The sequence below is a fragment of the Lycium ferocissimum genome, chromosome 12 (genome assembly GCF_029784015.1).
Source record: "Lycium ferocissimum isolate CSIRO_LF1 chromosome 12, AGI_CSIRO_Lferr_CH_V1, whole genome shotgun sequence".
Lineage (NCBI taxonomy): Eukaryota > Viridiplantae > Streptophyta > Magnoliopsida > Solanales > Solanaceae > Lycium > Lycium ferocissimum.
The window spans coordinates 64,815,380-64,821,812 of record NC_081353.1 but is presented as its reverse complement, the minus strand read 5'-3'; positions in this window follow the sequence as shown (position 1 = coordinate 64,821,812).

Genomic DNA, 6,433 nt, shown 5'->3' with positions numbered 1-6,433 from the left:
ATATGTTGGTGTCGGTGATAATGAACTATGAAGGGTACAATGAAGAAGCGTTTGAGGAGACAGTCAATGCATTGATTGGAATGGGGTCTTACCACCTTAATCCAAAGAAACTTGATCTTGATTTGGAAAATCGAGAAACTCCTCCTGCAAAGCCTTCCATTATTTAGCCTCCCACTTTGGAACTCAAACCTCTTTCTTCACATTTGAGGTATGAGTTTCTTGGACCCAACAACACATTGCCCGTGATTATGTCCGCCCAGTTGACTGAGGAACAAAGAGAGAGGTTGATGGTGATCTTGAGAAGATACAAAAAAGCTATTGGGTGGAGTATTGTGGATATCCAAGGGATTCCGCCCTGTATTTGTACTCATAAAATTCAACTTGATGAAGACTGTGAGCCAAGCGTTGAACATCAAAGAAGGTTAAATCCTTCTATGCAAGAGGTTGTAAAGGTTGAGATCATCAAGTGGTTAGATGCCGGGGTTGTGTACCCCATATCGGATAGTTCATGGGTGAGCCCGGTTCAATGCGTGCCCAAAAAGAGTGGGATCACCGTGGTTGCGAATGCTAAAAATGAGTTGATTCCCACTCGCAAGGTTACCGGATGGCGGGTTTGCATAGATTATCGGAAGCTGAATAAGTGGACCAAAAAAGACCACTTCCCAATGCCATTCATGGATCAAATGCTTGATAGGCTTGCGGGAAAGGATTATTATTGTTTCCTTGATGGGTATTCCGGGTACAACCAAATCACCATCGCCCCCAAAGATCAAAAGAAAACCACTTTCACTTGTCCTTATGGGACCTTTGCTTTCAAGAGAATGCCCTTTGGGCTATGTAATGCACCCGCAACATTTCAACGTTGCATGATGTCTATTTTCTCCGACATGGTTGAGGAGTCCATTGAAATCTTCATGGATGACTTTTCCGTGGTGGGGGACTCCTTTGATGAATGCTTGGAGAATCTTGCCTAAGTATTGAAATGATGTAAAGAGACAAATCTGGTTTTAAATTGGGAGAAATGTCTCTTCATGGTTAGAGAAGGCATTGTCTTAGGACACAAGATTTCGGAAAAGGGGCTTGAGTTTGATCAAGCTAAAATTGAGGTTATTGTCAAGCTCCCTCCCCCAATCTCCGTTAAAGGCGTTCGTAGCTTCCTTAGGCATGCCGGGTTTTATAGAAGATTCATCAAGGATTTCTCGAAAATAGCCAACCCTCTATGCAAATTGTTGGAGAAGGAGTCGAAGTTCGTATTTGATGATGCTTGTTTGAAGGCATTTGAGGGTTTGAAAGAGAGACTTACATCGGCTCCTATCATCATTGCACCACTGAGTGAAGCGTTTGGTTATCACCCAACTTCTAAAAAAAGGTGTACTGTTTTGCAAAAAGTAGATGAGGGGCATTCATGTCCCGAATACATGCTTGTAACTGATCACTATCACCATCGTAGCCAATGTTGTTTTTGAAATGCTTGAACACCTGTCTTGTGTTTCGGTTGTGTTTTAGTTGCTTGAGGACAAGCAAAAGTTTAAGTTGGGGGTGTTAATGAGCCGCGAAATTATGGCACATTCGATGCTCGTTCCTTAAGCTTTTGTGGCTCTTCAAGCATTCTTGGTTTTACTTTTAGCATGTTTTTGTCACTTTGTAGGGAAAAATATTGGGAAAGCAGAACGGAACAAAATGAGGCAAAACAGGACAAGGACACACTACACAACATGTGGACCGCATGTCATGCCTGCGGACACACAATTGCACCGCAAAGTGTGACAGGCCACTGAAGAAGAGAGATGAAAGGTTGCGCAATCTGCGAGGCCAACATGCGACTCGCATGTTCAACTTGCAGTACAACAATGATCACGCAAACTGTGCTAGAAATCTGGGAAGCCTGAAAGCAAGAGCACAATGTGCGGCTGCTGAGCACGCTTTGCGTCTCGCATGTTGGTCTTGCGACACAATATGCGAGACACATGCTGCATCTGCAGGGTTATTTTTGTCTAACTTTGTGCACGTTTTTGGGAGATATAAATACCCACCTAGGGTTCTGAAAAAGATATTGACTGACTTATTATTGTCTTTTTGTGGAGGAAACATTTATGATTGGTTGTTGAAGCTTTAAAGAAGAATCTTGCACTTTATTTTGTTGCTTTTCCCCCAAAAAGCTTTGTAAGAATTATGGCTACATTATTTATCTTTGTTTCTTACTTAATGCAAATGTCTAGCTAAACCAATAACTAAGGTTGTGGGACCAAATGTGTTAGTTATGTGATTGGATTTCATATTCATACCTCATTTATATGTTAATGATGCATTCTATCTACTCTTCATAACTTAACATCTCTTAATGGTTGCAAACATCATTTGTGCCTAATTACTTTCGCCTTGCTTGAGAAAGAAGGTGGAAGTTAGGAAAAGGATTAGATAGTAAGGATTTGGGCCAATAAACCCATCTAATAGCCTCAGCTAGAGATAGGATGGCTAACTTGTAGCATATTAGATGTTTACTTGGTTTACATTCTAAGGCTTGAGAAAGCTTAATAATGATATTTATTAATTTGGTCGAAAGATTTTTAATAAACTTAAGCAATCCATCGTTAATCGCATCTCGACATTCGAAGAGGTTAAATTGATACCCACTCGCATTACTTTCCATTGGAACTGCAACCTTAGTCCCTCTCTCTAATAGTTTACATCTCACAACAACACCATTTAATTGTTAGTAACCAAACATCAAATCCAATACTATTATATCCCCCTCGCCCTTGAAATTTAGACTAACAGTCGAGCGTTACACTTGATAAGCATATTTCTTCACTGTATTCTCTGTGGGATTCGACCCCAACCTCGTTGGGTTCTATATTTGACAACGACCGCTTACTCCTATATTTTTAAGGTGTAATTTGGGCGTATCAATTATAATGATAATTGATTTAAAACTGGGTGTTTATCATTAATCTTTTCCCCCTTATCATAAATTGATAGAGATTATCTAAACCTAAATAACTACGTACTTTAAAACAAACCCCTTTATAGATAAATATTTAAAAACATGTATTATCGGTAAGACTCACTAGATACTCCCATAAAATGATAAACATTTTTAAATGCAGACCTTATCTTGAAATTAATATAAATATTTTCAATTTCTTTAAGTACTTATACAATAACGTTGTAATAAAAAATAAAATAAAAAGTAGAATTTGGATAAATATAAGACGTTAAGAGAATATCTTGAGGTTTTCAAGCCCCAAATACAGTAAAAGCTTATCCTTTTCTCTCCTGCATATATAATTTTGTGAAAAATGATTTTTTTTGTAACCAAACAAAGAAAGAAAGTAAAAAAGAGAAAATAATGTACAGGGAAAGATAGAAAAGCAAGAATAACGAATGATAGGAATTTTACCGTCTTCTTTTCGTTTATATTTGGAATCAATAAATTTGAAAGGATTTTATCCGTTTTAATTATATCTTAAAGAACCCAATATATAGATTATAAGATAGGATATTTCAAATTCTTATCTTTTCAAAGATACATTGAGTTTTTTAAGGGTTCATAACAAATTGATATGATATTTGAATTTGAATTCAAATGAAATTTGAGCTGGAATGAAGTTTCAACTTCTTAACCTCTTATATATATCCTCATTGATACAAAAATAAACATTAAGCTTTCTTCTCCTTTTCTTTTTGTTGTTGAACATTAGCTCTATTTTTGTTTTCAAGTTTATCAAAGGAAAGAGTTATTACTAACTAACGAAAAGTTATTTATCCGACTCTAATCACTATTCGAGGAGCAATGTGCAATTAAAAGTTCATTTTGTGTTGTTCATTATGCTTTCTTTTATCATCTCTGTTTCGTCACGAACTTATATGGTACAGTACAAGTTAAATAAGCTTTGTTTATAGTATCAAACTGAAAAGATAGCTTTCTCCGTCTCCTTTTTTTTTTTTTTTTTTTTTTTTTTTTTTGCAGTGACTCCATGTCTCATCGAGTTGGTTTGATTCTATGTACTCCATGTCTCATCGAGTTGGCTTGATTTGGTAGACGTTCTACAATCTTCGTTGTAAGAATGAGTGATATACCTATTATTATTATTTTTCCTTTTTAAAGTGGATTTTGTTTTTCTTGATTTTTTAATTATTTGACAGATCAACAACAACAACGTCCCCAGTGAAATCCCACAATATGGGGTCTGGAGAGGGTAAAGTGTACGCAAACCTTACCCCTATCTCGGAAGATAGGGAGGTTGTTTCCGGAAGACCCTCGGCTCAAGAGAAAACACGACAAGAAAAGATCAGATAAGCATAAGCAGTTCAAGGCAAAATGAAAATGAAACTAGAGAAAGCGAAAAAGTCATGATAGAGCAGTCTGAGAAAAGGAAGTAGTAGCTACCACAGATAAATAAGATAATCGAAGTATAAGAAACAACATATAATAGCAAGAATCAAAGGACAATAGACTATGTATCAAAACTGCGACTACCTACTAGCTTTCTACCATAATCTGAGTCCTCCATAACCTCTTATCTAAGGTCATGTCCTCGGTAAGCTGGAAATCCGCCATGTCCTGTCTAAGCACCACTCTCCAATTATTTGAGAGATCATGATACATAATTATTCTCCTAGCATATACAAGTGTGAACTGCTAATTTTGTTAGAAAATGAAGCGGTGTTGAAATAAAACTTAGATTATTACCTAATTATCATAAAGTTATGTACACAACTCTACTTTATTTATCTTTTTATGTTACGATGGAAATATTATCTAAATGAATTAACATCTATATATTATAAAATATATTTTAATATGTAAATTAATTACCTTTTTTTGATTAAATACTTATTTTTTTAATGATCTCACTGATTATTGTACTCTATTTTTTCTCTCTTATCCAGTAACGAAAGGTTAGTGGGCAAAGGATCACGAGGTAATTAAAAAAGCACAATCCAATTTGGTATTTTTTTTTTAATTAACAAGAGGGCGTTGCTCGGATGGTAAGTGTCCTCCACTTTCGATCCGAAGGTTGCAAGTTCGAGTCACTAAGGGAGCAAAGAGGGGAGCTCCCGGGAGGAGGGGTAAAAAAAAATTGATTTTTTATTATATTCCATATATGCTATCATATTGGTTAGGATAAGAAACGATGTGTGATGCATTTTAGTACCTTTTGTCGTAGTATGACATAGCTAATTGAATTGATCTTTATTTGTTATTTCTTTGCACGACTACTTTATGCTTTCTTGATTTTACTTGCAAAACTACATATATTCATGAGTAGAAAGTTTTCTAATGATTTTGTGAGTCCTTTATCTGATACCTGCAATTGCAGTCCTTTATCTGATACCTCCAACTGCATTCTTTCACAATAGTGATTAGTTAAGTAATTTCTTAATACAAAGAAATAAAATAAAGAACAAGAGAAAACTAAGAAAGATACATAGTTTTTAGAGTAAATGCGAGTAACCCACAATAATGAATGTTAAATCACAACCCAAAAAAAAGTTCAAAAATACATTTTGTAAAAATGTTCATTTATGGCTCTTTGAGTTTAATTAAACACGATGTACACCGGTTATATAGTAAAATCTTATATATATATAAGAACAAGATGTGACTTCATACCAAGGTGTAGTCCAATGGGTGTCCTCTTCAAGTCTCTTCCTTTGATGAAACTCCACAAATCTCCTCATTTAATGAAACTTCACAAATAAGTTAATCACATAATCAAGTTCATCAAAAGAAGAATTTCTACCTTTAGGCTCTTCGAACCTATGCCAAGCTAAGAGTAGCATTTTCTCACCCCTTGGGATAGAAGATCTAGCATATTCCTTCCAAAAAGTGTGCTCTTTCCCTTTCACATTGCTCCCCTTCTTTAAAGATCAATCATCACTTTCGAAAGCCTTTTCTAAATTCGACGTTGGTCCATCAAGTGGGTCACAAACCCTCAAGAAGGACTTTTCGTCTTCGGGGATGGTGTCAAGAGCTTCAACCATCCCATGCTTGTCATCAAGACCAAGCCCATCATCATCCCATGGTGGGTTACTAAATACATTATAGCCTCCAAGGGTGGCTACAAGCTCAATGTTGCAATACAATCTACTATGCATAACATACTCACTAGTCATGATGTCATCGAATAGGACATTATCTTTTAAGAGAGAATAATCTATGAACAACGAAGAGTCAAAGCATGCAATTCCACTCTTATAAAGACAAAGGTCACTTTTCACAACACTTTCATGCACACGACTAGGTAAATGATCAATTATACCAACATCATCACTAAATTGAGGGTCATTAAGCACATCACAAGGTTTCTCAATTAGTGGACTGTCATAGCAATCAAATTGATCAACACGATTATCCACACTAATTGGACGCAAATTGATCTTGCAAGAAGAATCAACTCGATCATCGCTAGGATTAACTAGTGGGTGA